At 35.9% G+C, this 24,382-nt stretch overlaps 1 protein-coding gene across 1 annotated transcript in view; it reads left to right on the forward strand.

Moving 5' to 3' along the window:
* Window positions 1-2,129: 2,129 nt before the first annotated feature.
* Window positions 2,130-24,382, forward strand: part of LOC149795125 (uncharacterized) — a 60,180-nt gene continuing 37,927 nt past the window's right edge. The window contains exon 1 of the mRNA XM_089964834.1: window positions 2,130-2,267. The gene's annotated coding sequence lies outside the window, so the exon portion shown is untranslated. The remainder of the gene's footprint in view (window positions 2,268-24,382) is intronic.

Consider the following 24,382-nt stretch of genomic DNA (forward strand, 5'->3'; position numbering starts at 1 on the left):
AAACTGTGGAAGTATTTTCAAAGTTATTTCCCTTGCCGACTCTGGTTTCCTCCACACAAAGTTTCAGGCATATTTCAAGCACAAGATAAGCTGGTTGCGGAGAAAGTGGAAGAAAACGGAAAGAATGAAAAAGTTATTATGGATTCGCTGGTTTCATGCACTTACCTTCACCTTTTCAGAAATATACTCATTTCAGATTTATACACTTCATTTTTTTGCAAAGTCGAGTTATTTTACTCTGAAAAGAAAATACCAATTTTAATATCGAATTTTACATTTTGTGGGTTGACGCACTTTCAGTTAATGCTCTTATACAACAATTGTACATACTAAGCCCCGCGAAAGAAGATTTAATAATAATAATAATAATAATAATCCTTTATTCGTTCAAGTCATTCTTTATGAAGAAAGGCGACTCTGACTCATATTAGATATCGCCTAAATGGGTTATTTCCCTTTAACACACTCGTGTGTACGACAATAGAAAACCGTGAGATGCAGCTTTTGGTTATGCGTGAGTGGCATCTGGACTGAAGACACAAAAATAGTTGTTCAATTAAAATGGACATGTCTCTTTAGCGTATCGAGTGTCAATACCATAAGACTTTAATTCGATCTCTTCCTTACTTTATTCACGTTATTGATTTTTTTTTTATATACATTTAAAGTCAAATAGTTGATGCTGATTTTTATCGTGAGAAACATTGGCTGTTGGTTTTAAAAGCACTTTCAATAATTATTGGCTATATCATAATCCGTATGTGACGCGACATCTACTAGAGCGGCGAGGGTTTTTATTATATACATGTTATTTACCTTTCATGTACTCTCACATTATGACCTAATATCGTCACCAAATCATTTCTTTAAGCAGTACGTGTATGCGCGCGCGTGTGCGTGTGTGTGCGTGTGTGTGTGTGTGTAGGAGGAAAGACAACTCCAGAAGTTTGTTGAACTATAATATATATATATATATATATATATATATATATATATATATATATATATATATATATATATATATATATATATATTCTTAAGATTTCCTGCTTTTCAATAATTTCGGCCAGGTTTGTTGCTTCAAAACAACATCGTTGATGTCCACGTTGGATATTTTATTTTCAGTTTTGGTCATGGAAAATCACAAATTCGCCAGGGTCGACGTCAACAACTTAAGTCTAGTAAACTCAATATAATCTCGTGTAAATTAATATTAGTCAATGGAGATGCCACAAATAAAAACCTTTGTGAGTCGTCCCTGGCAATCGAAAATATTTTCCTGAGAGTATTTAAATTTCTTCCAAGCAGTAGAATACCCAGATCCATAGGGCAAAGTGGGCAGTTTGCCCAGGCCCCAGAGGCTCAAGAGGACCCTTCTAGTATTGTCTGATTTCACAGGCAGTGTTGTTAATAGTACTGTAACCATATCTATGGAGAAGGCAGGATAGTTATGGGCCCCTATGTTGACTGTGCACAGCAACCCCCAAAGGCCTTAATCTGACCCTGAGAATACCTTTTCTTTTCTTATTCATGTACGAGTTGCGATGCAGCTATCAGTTACATTTTTCAGAACTATCAAATGTACGGTTCAGATACCCCTTCACGCGCCTGCTTTTGAAATCGCCGTGTAGAGACGTACGTCATTGCTGGTGATGTGCGTCAGCAGTGAGTTACTGTACGTGTACAGCATCTTGACCTTGTTGTCGTACCGCTGACTGAACGAGTCATGGTAGAACTCTTACATTAATAACTTGAATAAGTCTAACGCAGACGCGCCGACATACATGGCATTTTTCATTTTTTTCGATTTGTCACTGTGGACGGCAATGGGTCCACCACCGAATTATTTACCCGACTCGAACGCAAGGTCTGCAAAAAATCTAAAACTGTTCTTGCTGTTTGTTAACCCTAACAAGGCCATCTCTGATAATTTCTCTTAAATTTTCCATTGTTTTCCCGGCACAGCCTTTTTCATGAGCTGGAAGAATTTATTATCAAACTTGTTAGCTACGACCGTAAATACGCACGCTGCTGCAATCGGAGAAACCAATGTATTTTAGACACACACACTTTACCAATCATACATACAACTGTTAACTGCGCACATTAACTATATAATTTGGTTTGTTGCGCAGGTTTGGTATATGTTTGACCTTTTCCATGAAGTTGCATGTGGAATCATTTACGATTTCACACTGATAACGGGGACAGCCACTCGCAAGTGGATAATCATTGTGGGTCTTGTGCAGCTCGTCCGGATATTCCAGGTAAGCTTCATAAGAAGTATCAAAGTCGCTGTTGATGTTGAACCCATGTACGTGCTTAAAAAATTCTGTATCTGCAGCAGCTATCTGTGTGAACTCGCCTATGGGCATGAGCTGTATCATTGCCTATACATAAATGTTAGTGCGTCCATGTACAATATGTGGCCGTTTGGGACAGCATCGCATCCATTTACAGGCTGGTTGTTCGATCGAGAATATCGGTGATTTGGTATCCATATACCGCCACGGATATTACGATCAATAAACGACTGCGATATCGATGAACAATTCCAACAATGTCAGCAATCCCCCCCCCCCCCATGTAATTTCTGGCGACGAGAAGCAATTCACGAGATCGGGCTTATACACATACATGGCAGGATCACGAGACGTCTAAAATACATATGCGAGGATCAAGACATCCTTTCGTATATATAGATGGTGATAATCATACTCGTATGGGTGAACTGCTCTGTTGGGATAGAAAAGAGATCCTTTATGTTTGCTGCACGGTTGCGCAGGCGTTTATACATGGTGGAATTGAGAAACGGCAGCGAGTCAATGAACTGAACATGACCCCACCTAAATATAATGTACTTTTCTGTTTAGTTGGAAATGACACTTTTAGGTGTAATCGATGCCCTTGCAATCCCTTGCATGATACAGTGACAATCGTACACGCTCAGGTTATGAATTCTTGCTTTACAAGGCTAAATTCTCAGCTGAAGATCGAATGCTCTGTGTGCGACTCCTATAACTTACCAGAGATGTGACAGTGATAGCGAAGTTTGGAACTTCAGCTTCAGTTTTATTTGTCCCAAAGGGCCATCAAAGATTCAGCAATTGGTAGCCGTGTAAAAATGCACAATTTTTATTATGTTGTCGAATCCATTCTGCTGTAACTTCGATCAATTTAATAAATAAATTAACCGAAACCTAGCCACGGTACAACATTAGCAGGTTATTTGCTCGCTTCTAACAACAGTGTAGCAAAACCGCATGAAAATTATTTAGCGTCTTGTGTCGCATTTTTCCAAGGCATACACCGCCTTGCATAGATTGTGCCCAAATACCACTGCATTGTTTATGCACGGACAATTGCTTGATTCTTTTTCAGTCGCCTTCGTTTTTTTTCCTAATGTGTATTCAGGGGTATCTGAATCCGGAGCTCAAAATCTGGAGTTCAGATTTGAATTTCAATAAGGTCCATCAAGCGACATACATTATTTTGTGCTATGGAAATGTGCATTGTAGATCATTCTTTTGTAAATAAACAATGTTTGGTCTTTCTTAAATATTTGTAAACTTGTTTGCAAGACTGGACAAAATTTCCATTAAGTCTGTCTTGATCCAAATGAGCTCCAATGATCCATCATTGACTATGTACAAAAGATTGCATATGGTCAGACTTTGCTACTTTTGTATCCAACAATAGCTGATGCCAAGGAGTGCATACATTTCTCATATATTGTTTTGCAAGATCAGGCTATGAATTAGCTTCGGAGAATTTCTCCCATTGTCTGCGTTGCTTCGCTTCTGCGTGTTGGAAAGATATTTCGTTTAACCCATATTACTGGTAAAATCAATTTTTCAGTTGATTTCCCCATTGCTGAATTCATAATTCGTTAAATGTCATCGTAAAAGGGTAAGCAACCTTAACTTTTCTTGCACAATATCATATGACATATCACTTTGCTTGTAATATGCTTCGCCAAGTTTATGTCGTTCTTGTTTCAAAACGATCCGTAATTCGATTGATTTATCAAGATGCTCAAGACACTTACTTGAAATATCATGCAGTATCGTTGGTCCTCTTTGACGAATGGTATATAGTATAATATATGTAGGCGAAAAGGTGATTTAATCTTTAATGCGACGGTACGCGCACACACCATTTCGCAGGTGAGTTAATAATTACGCTCATCGTTAACTCTTTCTATATACTACAAGTGTCAACCTGACCTGACTGATTTTCGTAAACAACTAATAATACAAACTGTGTATATAATGCTAACTTATGTCCTGACCTTGATTCAGAACCAGTAAGAGTTGAAGTAAACAACATTTTTATTGTTTGTAATCTTTGTCTGAGTAATATTCATAAAGTGAAATCGAGGCCATACTTGGAGTACGTGAGAAATAACATGTATCAGTTAGTTTGCCCAGTGGATTGACCCATATCCGGGTATTTTTGCGTCGTAGCTAGATTTATTATTGCTGTTCTGAAAATGAATGGTCATTACTTGCCTTAACATTTGAGAAGTCAAAGTGTTTTATGTTGTGACCAGTTTTGGGGCTAATTATTCTGTTTAATTTAATTTATCTGGAGTACAAGTTTGTTTTCCCTGGAAATTCTAGTGCTCTTAATTAATTCTTGGACAAAGACAGTTATCGTAATTTACACATAATTCAAACACTGGAATATTAGTTTCTGTGACTCAAGAGAGAACTTTTGACACATCATACGTCATTGCCTTCCATTTTGGATTTCCTCGGGATTCGAACTCAGTTTCATTAGGAGTTTTTATTACTAGGACTTCTATTTTTTAATTCTTGGATTATTCTTGGATTATTTTTGGATTTGATTCGTAAAACCGTAAGTTCTTTTTCTCATTCTAACCACGTTTTTCATGGGAAATAAACTGTTAAATTTTACAAAAGCTTGTTGTTTTCACTCTTTTCTTGCTACTGTTTAAAAGAGCCTAAAAAACAATTGGATTGCTCATCCTTCTGATATACGAAAAAATTGTTCTATGAATTTTAAATTCCCTTTGTTTTGGAATTTTTTTAAATCCCAAGTATTATTTTACATTTTATAAATCTTTAGTGAAATCAGCAAGCTTTTCTTTTACAATGTCATCAAAATTGGAAATCTTTCTTTCAAATCCTGCACAGCAACAGGTAGACCTTTGGAAAAAAAGATGAATTGATTCAAGTTGCTAGATAATAGGATCTTTCTGAGGTAAAAGCTTCCTTAACGAAGCAAGAAATATCAAATATTTTGGTCCAGTATTTGGTAGAAAAGAATGTTATGGAGAAAAGTGCGCTGGTTTCGATCAGAAAGTCTGTATCAGAGTCTGATATAAAAGTAAAGGAATTAAAATTAAAATATAAGCTGGAACTTCAGAAAGATAAAGAAAAAACAAAAAACAAATGCAATTATATAAGGAAGAAAGAGAAAGAGAGAAAGACAAATGCAGTTACAAAAAAAACAACAATTGCAGTTATAAAAAGAACAAATGCGTTTACAGAAAGTAGACAAACGCACGCAGTTGCAATTGGAGAAAGAGGAGAGACAGAAACAAATGCAGTTACAATCGCAGAAAGAGAAGAAGAAGAAGAGAGAGAGAGAGAGAGAGAGAGAGAGAGAGAGAGAGAGAGACGCAAACTAAGAGAGAGAAGAAAGAGAGGGAATATCAATTTAGAATAAAAGAAATGGAGCTGGCAAGTGAAAGGCAAGTGAAAAGCACATTCCTATTTTGGATACAAATTCAAGTTTTGATGTTATTAAGAATATTATGTTAGTGCTTTCTTTCAGAGAAAAAGAAGTAGACAAATATTTCCCTCGTTTTGAAAAAAATACCGAAAATTTTTTAAATGGTCAAGGGAGCATTGGACTCTGTTATTACAGTGTGTACTCACTGGTAAAGCTAGTGATATTTACTATTCACTGTCACTACAGCAAAGTGGTGACTATGATCTGTTTAAGGAATGCATGTTAAAGGGTTGTGAGTTAGTTCCTGGGGCTTATCGGCAAAAATTCAGGGACTATAAAAAAGCTGGACAAACTCATGTCGAATTTCCTAGAGAAAAAGAGCAGTTATTTTATAGATAGTGCTTAGCCAAGAACGTTGATCAAGTTCATGAAAGTTTCAAACAACTCGTATTACTTGAAGAGTTTAAGAACTCTGTCCATGCTGACATTAAGACTTATCTTGATGAGCAAAAGGTAGAAACCTTGAAAAATGCTGCTCGTGCTGCTGATGAGCATTCTTTAGCTCATAGAGTTCCTTTTGTAGGCAAGTCTTCCACTCAACAGTCTTCTGGCAGAAGAGTATTTCAGCCTAATACAAGCCCTTCTGAATCTCAATATGGCACAACTTTTAGACATCAGGCTTCTGATAAGCTTGATTAAAAATCAGTGTTTCTTCCTAAGTGTACTTATTGCAAGAAGAACGGACACATTTCTGATTGCTACAAATTGAAACATAAGCGTCAGAATCAAGACAGACCTATTCTAAATGTTCTTGTTTCTAAGAGGTCAAGGTCACGGTCATGTATTGAAAGCAATAAATTTGTTGGGTCTTATTAAACCCCAGTCTAATTGTATTATGGAGAATCATGAACCATTCGTATCGAAGGGTTCTATATAACCCTTGGGTGATTTGGCCAATCCCATCACTATTAAAATTGTAAGGGACACAGGAACTTCTCAGAGTCTTTTATTATCAGGTACTTTGCCTTGTTCTGAAAAGTCTTCTTCTTATGAGGGCGTTCTTATTCAGGGAGTATAGTGCGACTTTGTTAATGTTCCTCTCCATGGTGTAAATTGGTCATCAGACTTATTCTCAGGACCAGTGACAGTCGGAACAGCACTGCTTTACCAGTTTAGGGCATTCACTTATTACTAGGCAACGCCCTAGCTGGACATAAGGTTGTGGTTATTCGGCTTGTAACTGACAAGCCTTGTTTGGATCAGATAGTCGGTCATATTGAAAGAGAAATCCCTGGGTTATGCCCAGCTTGTACAGTTGCTAGAGCTATGGCAAAGAAAGCTCTTGAGAATGATGTTGATCAGGAAAGTATTCCTTCAGCTAACGAATGTATTGATGATCAGGCTTTTGATAAGGTCACTTTCACTCCTTGTTTTTATCAATCAAAGGGTATTGATCACAATGGTCCTCTTTTAACTACTCATTCTCTTCATTTTAATCAGGGTGACAAACGACAATCACTTGTCCTCGAACAGGAAAAAGATCCTGAGATCTCCTTTTGTTTCAAAGGGCCATTAGTGAAACTGAGGCCACTGAAATTACTGTTATTTCATTAAAAATGGAATTGTTATGAGAAAATGGAGACCTCCCAAAGTACCTGCTGGTGACGCGTGGTCAGTGAACTATCAAATTGTAGTTACAAAATGTTACAGACAGGAAATAGTCTGACTCATGAAAATCCTTTGGCTGGTCATTTAGGGATTAATAAGAATTATCACATTATCTTGACTCACTTCTCTTGGCCAAAAAATAAAAGTGAGCTTTGTACATACTGTAGATCTTGTCATTCTTGTCAAATGGTAGGAAAAAACAATCAGAAGATAGCTAAGGCTCATCTGCAACCTATTCCTGCATCTGACGAACCATTTCGCAGAAAATTGGTAGATTGTGTTTGTCCCTTACCTAAAACCAAGGCAGGTAACTAATACCTGTTAACCATGATTTGTGCGTCAACACGGTTTCCAGAGGCGATTCATTTGAGGAATATTAAATCTAAAACAATAGTTAAAGCTTTGATAATTTTTTTTTTACTCATTTGGCCTTCCCAATCTGTCCACTCTGATCAAAATTCAGGTTTCATGTCTTGAATTTCCATCAAGTTATGTACGAATTGTATAAACCAATTCAAATCTTCTATCACCCTGAGAGCCAAGGAGCTTTATAAAGAGTTCATCAGACCTTGAACAATATGATTCGATCATATTGTTTTGATACGGGTAAAGACTGGGATGATAAAGTCCATCTGGAGTCACGATTGCCGAAATTACCTTTGCTTTTTCCGTCAGTGGAATTTGCCAAAATCCTTTCCGAAGTTCACATTTTGTGACATACTTGGCATTTTCGATCTTATCAATGCAGTCATCGATTCATGATAATGGAAATGAATCTGGTTTAGTCACACTGTTCATCTTCCTATAATCAGTGACCTATGGAAAGTTTTATCTGTTTTCGGAACAATTATACACGGTGAAGTAAAGTCACTTTTACTGGGCTCTATGAAATCGTTCTCCAGAAAATACTGAATTTATTTTTTCAAGTATTCCTGATTGAGAGGGTTCATCCTGTATGTGTGTTGTTTCACAGGTGTGGAATTTAAAATTGCAACGCCACGAAAATGTTTTTTCGTTATTGTAAGAACATCTGGAAATAAGTGCTCATATTCAAATAATAACTGATTAAATTCATTCCTTTCTTGCTGTTGCAAATGTGAACGTTTCTGGTCGAGATCATTCATAATTCTGAATTCCGATATTTTTTTAAATTCCAAAATCAGTAGCGTCCTTTGATATTCCTTCACTTAATTCTTCACTGATTGGGACAGGTACAACTAAATTAACTGCATGATTACTCTGGCTATCTTTCTCAAAAACCTCCTTTAACATGTTTATGTTGCAATGTTATTTTTTTGCTTTCGCCTCCCATGAGTATTTACGAGGCACTTTAAATCATTTACTTTTATTTCAACTGTCTAGGAACCATAATACTTGGCCTGAAGAGGATTTTATGGTCTGGGCAAGTGAGCAAGTACTCTATCTCCAGGCTGAAAACGCCTTTCCTTTGAGTTTTTATCATACCTTAATTCAATTTTGATTGAGTAGAGTGAAAATACGCTCTTGCAACCTCACAAGCCTTTGACAACGTATACTTAAAATTGGAAACATAATCGAGGAGAATAATTCAGTATCATCATTTGAAAGAAGTGTCACTTTCAACAACTTCAATGGTCCACGCAGTGTGTCCAAACACCAGTTCAAGGGACTGAATCCTGAAGACTATTTAACTGATTCCCTAACAGCAAACAACAGTAAATGAAGCGTTCGTCATGTACTTTTCAACGTCTAATGAATATGATTACCTCTGTTCTAGATAATTGTGATGCTTACATCGATGATGTCAACATCTACAAAGACACCTGGAAAGAACATTTAGCAACAATTCAGAAATTCTTTCACAGACTCACAGATGTAAGTCTGACAACTAATTAATCCATGAGTGCGTTCTACCGTGCTAGTGTAACTTTTCTAGGACATATCGCGGGATATGGACTAGTAAAACCTATAAATGCTAAGTTCAAGGCTATCTCTGAATTCCCTGCGCCTGTTAGTAAAGAGCAACTGATCCGATTTTAGGTATGGCTAGATACTATCGGAAATTTTGTTCCAATTTTTCCATAATTTCTAAACCACTGACAAATTTATTGGGCAAGAAAACAAGTTCCATTGGACTGAAACGTGTCAAGAGGCTTTTGATATGTTATAAGCCATACTTATAACCGCGCCAGATCTTACAGCTCCAAATTTAAGCAAACCATGTCAACTGTCTGTCGATGCAAGTGATGTTGGCGTTGGAACAGTATTGATTCAAGAAGACGAAAATGGTGTTGATCATCTAGTGTGCTTTTTTCTCTCTAAGAAATTAAATAAGTACCAAAAGAAAGTATTCAACAATCGAGAAGGAATGATTTGCTTTGGTATTGGCATAACAACATTTTGAAGTTTACATTAGTTCAGCTCCTTCTTAGATTATTGTGTTTAGTGATCACAACCCCATTAATTTCATCGGCAAGATGAAAAATAAAATTCACAGACTACTAAGGTAGAGTTTTCTGTTACATGAATATAATATTTACATCAGGCATATCAAAGGAAAAAGATAACTTAATAACAGATGCACTTTCTCGTGTATGAAAATGTATTATTTTATGTATACTTTGTATAAGTCAAAAGAGTTCTTTTATGTTTTTAAACCTCATATATAATGAATCGATGTTAAAAAGAAAACTGAATTATATACATCTTTCTTTTTCTTTATGGGGGAAGTGTTATGTATATGTGATTTAATTTTCATTTGGTTTAATTTGTTTGTTTTTTAGTTTCAGACCTTTTATTCCATCACACACTATTGGAATGTAACTTTATTTACTGATTTGACATTGTCCAGAAATTTAGATAAGTTCTGTTTGACCTGACTTTATGTCTAATGTTTACCTAGTTCCTGAACTTGATTCAGAACCAGTAAGAGTAGTAGTAAACAACTTTCTTTAAATTATTTTTTATTCTTTCTCAGAGTAATATTCATAAAGTGAAATCGATGATATACTTGGAGTACGTGACAAATAACATGTATCAATTAGGTTTTCAAAGTGGATTGTCACACATCCGGGCATCTGTTTTACGTCGTACATATATTTGTTATTGATGTTTTGAGAATTTAGTCAATGCTGGCCTTAACATTTGAGAAGTCAAAGTGTTTTATGTTGTGACCAGTTTTGTGGCTAATTATTCTGTTTGATTTAATTTATTTGGATTACAAGATTGTTTTCCCTGGAAATACTAGCGCTTTTCGTTAATTATTAGACAAAGACAGTTATCAAAATTATCAAGGAATTCAAACACTGGAATATTATTTTCTGGGATTCTACATATAACTGTTGTCACATCAGTACGACGCTGACCACATCAGACGTCATCGACTTCTATTTTTATTTTTGGACTTTTTTGGATTTGATTTGTTACACGGTAAGTTATTTTTTTTCTTCTTATTTTACCTTGTTTTTCTAGGGACATAAACTATTTGGTAATTTTACAAAGCTTGTTGTTTTCACTCCTTTCTTGTTACTGTTTGAAGGAGCCTAAACACGTAGCTATATATATTAATATATATAATGGTCTCACGATGAAGGAAGCTATTAGCAATACCCGCTTGGGCTGTTTTTGTGAACAGTACTTCTTGAGAATTGTAAGCCCTCAGCTTTTGTATCACGCTAACATATTTAGACATTGTCTGTTGCAACGGTTTCAGTTTAGAGCTATATATGAGTATCTAGATTCCTAAATTAATCATAAAATGTCCAGATGTTGTTTCAGATGAAACTACGTCTCAAAGAATTATGCAGTGCTTGTAGGTATAATTGACACATTGAGAATATCATAAATTGTTACTTTCACTTTCGAGTGCAACCACCCTAATCTCAACGTTGCTTCAATTAATGAAAAAAATGTAATTTTCGCGAATATGATTCAAACCTTAACTGTCTCCATGGGAATATGACACGCTAGCCGATTAGGCGAAGAGAACTCTTAACATATAACATAATACAACTAATATATAAATTTAACATCGCTGGATAAATAAGATATTGTGGCGCTCTACAGTTTCGTATTTTGCATAGGGTTGGAATTTTAAAGAAAGATTTTCCCCCTAGTTTTAAAAAAGACCTTTCATATCTTACGTATTGTTCAGAGAACCTTTAGTTCTCTTTATTTTGGTGTGTGACTGATGGTTGTATAATGGGTTATAAAGTATACAGCCTGTCCTTACTCCAGATTTGCACCTTTCAAAAAACTATGCCTCATTACTCACTGTGCACTGCAGCCAAAATACGGACAGACAAAAACTACACCATAATGTTCATATTCTAAAGAATAAAAACAATTTCAGTTAAATCAATACCAAGAATGCCTAAATCCAACTCTTGTATTATCACCAATATAAGACAGGAAACTGGTCGAAAATAGACCTACATTCGTAGGTATTGAACCGGAAGTTATAATTGTGAGCTGAGTCCATTTAATTTGCCACAGGGAGTACAATCGTGTAGGAGAGGTGGTTGAAAGCTCACAGCCCAATACGTATAAAATCTGAAATCTGAAATCCGCATTTCGCTACTTCTATTCCACTGTTTTGCAGTTATTTTCACGGTATTGCTACTGAATATAGATCGAAATAAGAAACTCTGACTGGATATCTTAAACATTTTACAACGATTTTTTCGACTAACTTCCAGCTGAAACATATTAGTAGAAGCTCTTGCTATGTAAATGTACCTACTCGCTTTATTAAAAGAGCATTTCTCCAGAGCGGACCTCAAATAAGTATAGCTTAAGACGAGAGAAGCAGACCGACTGCTATTGAAGTCAATGACTGATATTACGCATGACATTATGTAGATAGTTCGCAATTATGATACATGAGCATTCTTTACTTAAGTTAAGGAAACTGTACTACATTTTTCAGTATATATCTTTATTTTGTTAAATTTGGCATTATTTGTGCGTTACAAATTAGTTGTCTACTGGAAACCATTCGAATGTTAAATAACTAGTTAGAAAGTATTGATTTTGCTTAAGAGCAGAACTTGAAATCAGTCTACATGATTAGAGATTTTCTGCTTTCTTCGAACACTGAACTCTGTTTCGATTTGAGGACCTACTGCCGTTTGGTGAAAAAGTTTCAAAGCATATTGTTATGTATATCTATAGTATGTATATTATTGTCATAATAATAGTATTTAACGGTTATTTAGTTAATGACATTTAGTGCTAAAAATTTCATGATCGTTGTTTGTAATGTAAGAGGTATGTATTATGTATCAAATGCGTACATCCATTTATTCATAAGTTTCAAGGTTAAGTCTTATTATTAAGTACAAATAAATATCACGTGATCCGAGAAGGACGTGAGTTCTGATGTGAGAGCCAACCTGACCTAGTTTGTGATTAGCCAGAATTGATTTATGTTTAGTAAGTTATTTCGAAATACATTGATGATTCGTTAAAAGCTCTGAAATTATATTCTAGCAATTGCTTATTAGATTTGTATATAATGGAATTATTACAAGGAATTATACATTCGTAATAGTGATACTGGTCTTCTAGGAGTTTTTGAGAGGATTGATTATTTTTTAAAAATTTAATAAACATTCGTTTAAACTATTGTGCTCTAACATTCATTCAAACACATTTTTAATAATAGTTGTATTTGAATTATGTTAATTCATTCAAATACATTTGAATTTATAATACAGTGATTCTTCTGCATTGTTGGTACAATACAGTCATCCTTCGGAATATCTATGGAACGTATTCGGATTACTTGGAACTCTTGGAATTTATATCACTACTAGTATTTTAGGAATCTATTTACCATACTGTAAGTTGCTTTTGCTCTTTCACCCTGCATTTAAGGGAAGCAAATTCTATTTTCACTTATACAAAACGTGTTAGTTATCGCTCTTTCTTGTTAAGTAGTTTAAGACTAGAGTCGTTAATTAGGTGCTGTATCGAAATAATAAAGATATTTCTTTCCAAGTAAACTATTTAGAATAAACATTTATAATGTTGAAGAAGAGAAAAAGACAAACAAAAACTTTTTGTCTCTCCATGAAATATCTATAATATCTATTTACATCTGAAATAAATGGCTAGGTTAAAGTTATGCGTGCGCCATGAATCTGGAACCACATATGCGTCTTGGTAATCTTGACTAAGCTGGGACGTTGAACGTGTCTAATTTTGTTAGATACACTTAGAACGAAATGTTGCTAAACGGTCGCTTAGGAAAGTACATGCTGAATTTGTTTTTCATAGAAACACAAACTGATTGATGAGGTTAAAATTAGAATCTCACTTGAGTTCGTTGTAATAAAATAAACTTCTAAGTGACACGGGAACGCACCGGTGGCCAAAAGTGGTTAGAGCGTCCGCCTCTGGTGCAGAAGTTTGCTAGCAGCTGCCTCGCTTTAATCTCAGCATTTATAAGTTAGTGTTCGGTCCAGTTGGCCTTGTGCCATGATAATGTGACTGGGTGGGGCATAATGTTACAGGCCTTCGGCATGATGTCTCAGTACTAGGCATCACTGTAAACTGCCACACTGAAAACATCATAGCGATAAGACTAAAACATTGTTATGACTACAGTGGCGTAGACAAAGATGTCGCGTGATTCAAATTAGCCAGGTCATTGGCTTGAACGAAACTTTATCCGATAGTGTTCACTTGAATATGTGGAAGGTTGGTTTAAAAATTCAAAAATATGTTTGAAAGAAAGGAATAATTTTAATGCAAATTTTAGCAATATTGTCGTTAATTAGACTGATGTATATATAGGGTCCCTGAGTAAACTGTACACATCCATTTCCAGATAAGGAAATGATTACGGCCACGCTTCATGCTTGAGTTCAAATCCAGTTTGCAAATGTGCATTAAAAAAATATTTCATGAATGCAGACTAAAATACATAAAAGAAACACACAAAATTTGACCGTCAAAACTTGACCTCCAACATCTTCAACCGACTCCTCTTATAAGATTATTAACTGCACGCACGTTTTGTTGACACTGTAATTTGAGAATGGGGAGTCGTGCGTTAATGTTACTAATTTAAGAAGTAGATTCTAAAGTCAATCAAGAAAGCAAGTCAATCAAGAAAGCTTGTTTACTCATGGATAACAGACGGAGAAATAGGCAGCGTAAATATTTTAATAAAGTGAACACTAATTTACATTCGTAAAAGGTCCTTACCTGTTTGTGCTCTTTGGTGGATTTATGATATCAATGTCATTTTAATTTGCCTGTCAACTAAAAATATAACATTCAAGTGGAATTCTCCTTGACATATCTCACGAAACCAGAAGCAAAATATTTACCTCAAACAACCCATGCCCTGTTATGTTTGATCTCACTCGAGCTGGTATGTCAAAGTCATAAACCAAGATGTTCTTTAATATATATATATGATGACTTTTGTGTACAGGTCAGAAATTTAAATCCAATCGGCACTAAATGTCATTTGAACAATAAGTTAAATTTCTCGTCAGATTACTAGTTGCAATTCATTGTTGTGATATTTTGCAGAATGAAATAAGCCACATTTCACCCAATTAAACCATATTGTCTCTTGGTGGTTTAGAATATATTGTGGTGTCAGTCAAATAAAGCATAATTGTAGGTACGATTTTCATAGACAACTTTTATCATTTAACTTGATCTTTATGGACGATATAGAAGATTGTGCAACTGAAGGAGGAAACAAAAATCAAATATTGTTTCAGTTCTATATACAGCTGCATCAAATTAAACATTTTCACACATATTTTAAGATAAATCGGGCTGAAACGAAATTAATCATAAATGCGACGCGAATTTCAGTATATGAAGTTTATTGACTTTGTCTTATGGACACAAGTGGAAACAATATGATGTATCGAAGTGAAATTCCTCAAAGCGATCACACCATTCCCTTCGTTTAAGGCTTGATGGAAGAATTACCATATTTTATAATTCAAATCTTATTTAATGTTAATAGAGAATAGCAGCAGAGAGGGTGAACAGCCTCTAGTTGACTTATCTGTCAAATCGCAAAATAAGCCTTCCATGAAAATCCCCAAAACTCTAATTGACTCACTCTCTAATCGCAAAAAAACCCTTTTTGAAAATCGCAACAATAAAAAAGTTCGCGGCGGTGACTGGGGTGCCGAGACAGTGCCCTCTTTGCTGCTACTATCCAAAAATTTTATCAAGGTCGACCGGGTATCTCAACCTTGGGTCATGTAAGTTTGTTATAAATCCATGCGGGGTTGACTGAGCCTTACTAAATAAATTTCTAAACTTAATTGCGTCGTCCATATCACCACTACACCAAGTCTGATGAATATTTCGCAACGTATGTGTATCAACTCCGTTAAATACAGCTAAAATATTGCAGTTATCTCTGATTACTTTTGGTATTTGTGTATATCGCTGAGTAACATAAATTACATGTGTTTTTATGTCTTACGCGTGAAAATATTCTCGCAGGATTTGATTGCTTCTCCAGCATTATATCGTCATATACAACTAAATTATTAATAAATCCATCAATATCATCTACAGACGGCGCTTCATTAATATCAGTAATAAATTCAATAACATCATCACCGATTTTATCCAACAATTTTGCTTTTCCATTAAAATCCTTTAGCACTTCGTAACATCGCTGATCATCCACAGACGGAGCTACTAAATACAACTTATCCCATTTTTTCCACCTCATTATCAAATTAAGTAATAGTTGTGTCTTACCAGACCCACATGGTCCAATTATGATCATTCGAATGGAATTAGGTAATAATGCCGTATGATGTTTAACCGGTTCTCGCTTTTTTGTTGCCGAAAAAGCAATTACATCCATGATGTAGAAATAAAATCAATAATATGGATTTATAATGTGTGAAATGCAGGATGCATACTCCCACAGGTGGATTAGCAACTATTACAACAAAAACTAACAGATCAGCAGCTACAGGTAAGTGTGAACGATGTGGCACACAAAAATTTAAATTTATTTCTAATCCGAACAATATTAAAAAAAGAGGAGATGATGTTGCCGCTCAATTAGCAAAACTACCAGGAACACCATGGGCTAAATACGCAGGAGAAAAACACCTTCCAGGATATAATTATTGTGGTCCTGGTACCCGAGTTGATATCCGACTTGATAACCAATATCAACCAAAACCGGAAGATTATCCAGTAAACGCTATTGATAAAGCGTTTGACGCTCATGATGTAGCTTATAAAAGTAAAAACATACAAGATAGACATATTGCAGATATAAAATTAATTCATGCGTTAAATTCCATAAAAAAATTAATCTTTCAAAGAATCATTAGCTAATTGGTTGGTGAGATCTGCGATGAAAGGTAAGCTTGTCTTAGGAGCTGGTAATTAATCAACGCGGATTTACACGTGAACAATTACATGTAATTCCTGAAGACACACAATTACCACCGCGATCACTTAACTATCACCTTTACGTCGATTACACTCAACACAGGTCAGCATCACATTTTCGCGCGTATGACCAAGACTACTATCTTTTCCATCCACGGTAAATTGTCTTGGATCATTATTTGAACATCGCCACAACATTACTGCGTTACAGCTTGCACAATGATTATTCTTCTTCCACTTCAGCGCTATGATAAATTCAACATCGAGGTCAAAGTCTCTTTTTTCTTCTCACTTTGTTTATAACCGGCTAATTTTTTACTTACTATATCACTATCATCGATGACATCATTGATGGTTTCTTTAACCTCTATGATAATTCTTTGCAGCTGAGATATTCTTCTGACTCGAGACACTGCAAGATAAACTAAGTTTGACCACTCGACACGATCATCGACAATCCAAATTCGAGTATCAGGGATGGTTAACCCCTGAGATGAGTGAATTGTCATCGCGTATGCCAGTGTCCAAGGAGTCTTATCCGGCTCAGCGTATCCTGGACAACATGACATCAACCAAAACAAGATCATTTAATACGAGATTATGTTACACAGTCTGTCCTGGTTTATCAATGTCGATATTCTGTCGTCGTGTATCAGCTGGTCTATAACACAATGGCACGCGTTGGTCTGAAAACATTTCTTTATGTAACTGAAATAATCGCTGTTGAAGTATATCACGAACCATCTTTCTACTTGCCACTATTAAATCAATTGGTCTCCATACTTGAAGAAAATCGTTCATAGAAGTTTCTGAAATTATTTTACGCATTATTTCACATTAAATTTTCTTCGGTTGTAGTCTGATTAATTTTTTAATCTCCCTTAATTCCACGTCAAGAGAATTATGACCTTCAGCTATCTCAACATAATAATCCACAAAATTCTTTAGTCACCAGTACAGAGATAACGTAACAAACGGCGGTGGTTGACCAATGATCTCCGCACATGACCACAACTGTATATTTCAATAACAGCCAATCGAGAAACATGTATAATGTATCTAGCGACACTGTGTATATATCATCCCAAATGATGATCTTTGGAATATATTTCTCTCCTATTCGATCAGGAGTCCCTGCGTCTCCCTTCCATCGCAAAACGCTATGATAAGTAATGATTGCACTCCTCGTTGTTTTATTTCTCTTGCGAGTCTGTGTGTAGGTGTTAAAACAACCATATCATCTGAATTCTGTCGAAATAATTCAATAACTCGCGTTGTTTTACCAGAACTCCCGGTCCGTTTAGTTAGACCGTCTTGTGTCTGGATACTGGATCATAAATGGATGCCGCAGCGATAATTATGATATCTTATTATTTTTTTAATAAATATCTTTAATCGTAACATCTGCGGATTCAGAATAATTATACACAATTTCTTGTTTTATTCTCCATTACCCCCATGATGCATCAGTACTTGTAAATTGAGTCAGCAATTCTGTATATTTTCTTTCGATATAAAATGAACCCTTAGCAACTCTGACTGTAATGGCAGGAAATCTATTTATCATCGATAATAAATTTATAGAAACATAACCGAGCATTGAAGATCTTAAATTAGTAAATTGAGGTGACTCGTCATCAATATAACCAACAATTGTACCTAATCGTGTTCTGTTAGACAAGTAGGCGTTTTGTTGACTTACAAATATCTCTCTCCTTGTTGCATCGGCGATTATAAAATCATATTCAGCATCGTCTAGAATTAATCGTACATAACGTCGTTTATCATCATATTCCCCGCCTTGAGTAAATTTACCGATTATTCTTCTACCGAGATCCTTTGCGGTTTTATCATCATCAGGTGGTGGTAACCAAACTTCTTTCTGAGGACGGTATGATATAATTGCTTCACTTACAATCAACGATATTAATATTTTACAATCAAGCATATATCGTAATAAAAGTATTGGTGCCCACATGTTTTCTGAAAAGTGCCTACCAAACCAAACATAGCAGATCGGATGAAGACCTTCAGCGAACTCGAATGATGCAATACGAGCGAATCCAGTTTGATCAAAATCAGGTAGGGGTCCATTTATCGACACTCTTGTCATCTCGTGTGTGGGGTGTCCAAATCTTTTAAAATAGCCAGAACACTCTCCGTAACCAAGAAAACTTCCAAGATAACACGCGACCAAATCGACCGAGATAACGTCGCTGTAATTATACTTAGTATTCCACAATCCACCGCGTCCGTATTGACAGCAATTAAGCTGCACGTCTTCGAGAAATTCAAATCGTGTTGGCTTCCACGAATTTTTCTCTCTTGCAAAGTAGCAACTGACGGAACAGTGAAACAATTATTTAGTAATTGTTTAATATTCTCAGTTGAAAATTTCTGCGCAATATTTTTAATTTCTTCGTGGAGAGATTCTTTACGATATATTTCCCTGTTAGGTCGTACAGTTTGATCATATTTCACATCATCGGAACTTTGAAATAACCATATTGATACAGGATCGTTTTTACTTATTTTGTGAATAAAACCAAACATGTTTTTCCCAGTGTCTTGGGGATAAAATCTTACAGTCCGATCTCGTGGAAACATTGTTACTGCGCTAGTCGAAGCGTGCGCATTATGATCAATAATTTCAATTGGTGCTCCCTTCCACTTATTCTTTGATTCGTTTAATCTTTGAATCTCTCCGTTTATCGTTTTTACTATTATTGGAAATTTTAATGTGCATCCTAACTCGTCGACATCATTTATTGTAGCCCCGGTATCCTTAAATAATTCAGCCCATTTGTTTATTTTTTCACGTCGTAGATCCTTTAACCCATTTCCACGCATCGCATTTGTAAAATGTTCGATTACTCGTTCGGCCATACAAATCAGCTTTGAAAATCACATTGGCACAAGATAATTATTATTAATCAGATTATTCGTCGCATCAAGCAAAGCTCGCCTCCGCAAGTCAGGGGTTCTTCTGTCAAGATCGAATATGGATTCAGGAAACTAAGTTTTCCAGGGCTCGATTGTAGATAATATCTCAAACTCTTCCATATTATTTTTAGACAAATATTTAAATAAAAAATATTATATATATACAATGACTCAAATAAGGTATCAATGCTGATAGGGTCTTCAACCACTTGTAACAAATCTTGCGTAAATGAATTCTGCGGACAGAATTTGCAAAGCGTACGAAGAGAGAGTCTTGGTCCAAAACTTTGTTTACGGTGTGGTGTTGGAGTTAGAGGGAAAACGCAGTTGTGTGTGCAATGTGGTGGTAAAAGATACAGAGACCTGAAAAGATACGAGGATAAAACATAAAAACCATGACTCTGTCAAGGACTCTGCTCTTTGTAAAGTTATAAGAACCCTGAAGATTATATAGCTATATTTGTAAAGACAAATTATAATTTAGACACATAATATCATATATAAAATGGAGCAAAAAGAATTTGTCAGACATCCTATCATCAAGAATTATGAAGCATCTCGTGATGGTGTAGTTATATAATGTCGCCAGAAAAAAACCATTTGGTATTGTTAATAATGCCGGTTATCTAATGTTCACGGCCGTGGGTAACAAAAAATATCTATCTCATGGGTTTTTGTACGAGGCTTTTCACGGGGAGATCAAAGACGGTCTTGTGATCAATTATATTGATGTCCACAAAATTAATATTATTTCCAATCTGACACCTATCACGCAGAGTCAGAATTCTGCATGTGGTGGGACTGGTAAATATGAAAAAAATCCTAAGGTTGTTAAATCCATAAATACTGAGAACGGTGAAGAAATAATATTTCAATCAATGAACGCAGCTGGCAAGTATTTCGGTATTAACCTGCGCGGGGTACAGCGTGTTGCAGATAATGTATACAAATCGGCTTTTTCACAAAAGTACGAACAACGGATTTCATTTTATTATGTTCCAATAGTGTTAGATACAGACAATGTCCCTAATAAAAATCTACGGAGGAAAACATCATCGAGCTAAATTATCTCCAGTAGCATTAATTAAATAGCTATCTTTGTTACTGATTATTTTTGGTCATTGCAGCCGCCGCGATCATACAAAATAAATGTCTACATGATAATTGACAGACAATATTTCACTTACCTCTCCCAACTTCAGTAATCTAGAGGTTGCGTTTTACACAATTGTATTATTGAGAAATAAGATTTAAAGATATATTATATACTGTATAATGAATTACGCAAATAATAATAATAATAATGAGGACTTTGTCTAGCGCCTAATCTTTAGAAGCTCTAAGCGCTTTATAACATTAGGCAACACCTATAAGATAAGAAACATAATAATATTATTATAAAAACAAACAACGTGAAATTAAAAAAACATCAAAAAATAAAAAACATGCTGAGAATATTTCAGGTAGGAAACATTATTAGGTCTTTAAGTTTGTTCTTGCTGTCAAAGTAAGTGAGTTTTAAGAGCTCTCTTGAATGTGATCAATGTGTCTTTGTGTCTAAGTTCAGTGGACAATTCATTCCACGTTGCTGGGCCTGGTATGCAAAAGAACGCTGTCCATATGACTTTGTTTTCATAGTGGAAATAATGAGTATATGATTGTCAGAAGAGGAGCGTAAGTATCTTGCTGTTATGTACACATGGGTGAGGTCAGATTGGTATGTTGGACTAGAGTCCGACAGTGAAATGTAGCACAGAGAACAAATTTTGTGTTTGATTCTGGATCGAATGGATAGCCAGTATAGGGTACAGAGCAGCGGGGAGGTGTGCTCTGATCGTGGTACTCTAAGTATGATCCGAGCAGCTGTGTTTTGAACTTTTTGAAGTTTCTGGAGTAGATATTGAGATGAATCAGACTGAATTGAGTTACAATAGTCCAGTCTTGAAAGTACTAATGAACACACAAATGTTTTAGTGGCATCAACTGAAAGATATTTGCGAATTGGGCTGATGCGTCTCAGCTCAAGATATGCAGCCTTGCATATGTTCATGACATGTTGGTGCAATGTGAGAGTACTGTCCAGAGTAACACCTAGGTTTCGTACTGATTGTGTGAATTTAATGTTGGTGTTGCTGATATTTATTGTTTGAGGTAAAGGATGTGAATGATAAAGTCTTTGTGTTGTGATCAGAATGGCCTCAGTTGTATCATCATTCATCTGCAGCTTGTTACAAGTCATCCATAATTTCACATCAGAAATGCACCTCTCTACACCTTGGAAGGTAGCATCAACTTCAGTTGGGTGGCTAGATTTGTATATTTTGGTGTCATCGGCATACAATTGGTGAGACACTGGATGATGATCTATGACACTTGAGAGCGACTGAGTGTACATAATGAAGAGAACATGTCCAAGAATAGACCCCTGTAAAACACGACAACATAGATGAACTGGGCTGGAGTGTATTCCATTTGCAGATAAAATTTGTGTCCTGTTGACCAAGTAGGACTTGAACCACAGTAAGGCTGTATCATGAATGCCAAATACATGCTGGAGAAGGTGAAGTAATATATCATGGTCTATTGTGTCAAATGCTGCAGACAAATCAAGGAGGGTGAGGACTGTAATCTTTCCGCTATCCAAAGCAGAGAGAATGTCATTAACAACTTTCAGAAGAAAAGTTTTAGTACTGTGGCAAGGGCGATATGCAGATTGTACATTGCTAAAACGACTGTTTGAATTTAGATGAGATACAAGCTGGGATAGAACAACCTTTTCAAAGATTTTTGAAATGAATGGGAGATTAGAAACTGGGTGGTAGTTCTTTAAATCGTTATGGTCTAGTGTTGGTTTCTTCAGCAGAGGCTTTACAATGGCAGTTTTGAAAAATGATGGGAATTCCCCAGATGAGAGAGAGGTATTAATAACATCAGTTAGTGAAGACAATACTGGATCTAAGCACTCAAGCAGCAGTAATGTTGGAATTGGATCAAGTTCACATGACCTTGTTGCACTCTTTATCACAGTTTGTACGTAAAATATCCATAGAGACAGGTTCAAATGCTGCTAATGGTTGCCGCTCAAATTCTGTATCCCAACTGTATGGTGACAATGAGTCAATTGAAATTGTGGTGTCAAGCTTATCTCTAATCGTTTGTACTTTGTCACGGAAAAAATTTGCAAACATGTCAGGAAGGTCGACTGGAGAGAAGGTAGTTGGAAGTGGTGTTGATTTGTTCCTTGACATTAGTTTGTTAGTAGTCTCGAAGAGCTCTTTGCAGCTGGAACTTTCCATGATCTTAGTAGTTTAGTGGGCTGATTTCTCTGCATGGACTATATTTGTGACATTCTTCTTAGCGACTTCATAGATTTGCTTATGAATAGTGAGTCTAGTGGAAAGCCAGAGCTTCTCAGCTTTACGGCGGTCTCTTTTAGCAGTGCGAAGCTGGTCCCTAACACTGCTGTACCATGGAAAACACTTTTGAATTGATACTCTGCACTTGGTAGCTGGGGCATGTTTGTCAAGTAATTAACGCAGGCAGTTATCGAGTTCCTCTGCGGTAGGAGGTAAGCAAGTTGTTAGGTTAGCTTGGATGTCGAGCATTGATTTGGTTCTATTTGTTATACGGAGGTTTCTCTTAGTAGCAGATAAAGGTGGAGGGTTAGGGACTGATACGTCAAGATGGCATATAATGCAGAGGTGATCTGATGCAACGTCATGGGATACCAGGGATGACCGTAGAATGTTATCATCAGGTCTATGAAGAATCCAGTCTAAAATGTGAACATGTTTATGGGTGGGTTGGTTAACTGACTGTTTGAGGTTGAAAACATTAATGGAATATACGAGTTTTTATGTATTTGAGTTTCCGGGACAGTCAAAGTGAAAGTTGAAATCTCCAAGAATACTCAGGTTTCCACCTATCGAATTTCCATAGTCCAGGAGATTCGGAAACTGCTCCAAAAAGAGAGAGTCAGTCAGCTTGTTTTTTCTACTAGGAGGAGGGCGGTATAGGCAGAAAAAATGGACTGACCTTTCCTCCGGTGTGAGTTTGGTTTGGACTAGTTCAAACGATGTGTGGTCGAAATTGAATGTTGTGGTGTAGTTAAGACGTTTTATGATGGAGTTCTTTGTGATGACAGCAATTCCACCTCCGCGAGAATTACGGGGGAACGACTTGATGGACTGATATTATTTCTGATATTAAAAAAATTAAAACATGACGGCATAAATATATCTGATTAACTAGATCCTGAAAAAATTATTTCTGATTTTGAAACATTACAAGAACGTAAATACGATGTTGGATACACACTACCATCAGAATACAAGTTTGTGACGCGAATTCAAGGTGATATGTTTAAATCGTTGGCTACAGTAAAAGAAAGTGAAGATGGGGAATTCCTCTCTCTCTCTCTCTCTCTCCTGCTATAGAAAAAATAGATAAGAACTATCTCGTGAATACGAAGCAAAAAGGCAATCAGCACCAGTGTAAGACAATAAAAGAAATTTATTTCAGAAACTGTCAGTGAAAATGAAAGTTAGGGTTATTTCTTGAAAGGTTTGATTGAGATTTTAGTCTCTTTTTTCACTAGTCGATTTGTCAGTAAAGAAAATATCCACCCCTTGATGAAATCAAGAACAGAGGCAAGGATGAAGAAGGGGAACTTTATGTATTTTTTTCCTCC

This window comes from Sinohyriopsis cumingii, chromosome 7, assembly GCF_028554795.1.
Source record: "Sinohyriopsis cumingii isolate HCF-2022 chromosome 7, ASM2855479v2, whole genome shotgun sequence".
NCBI classification, from domain to species: Eukaryota; Metazoa; Mollusca; class Bivalvia; order Unionida; family Unionidae; genus Sinohyriopsis; species Sinohyriopsis cumingii.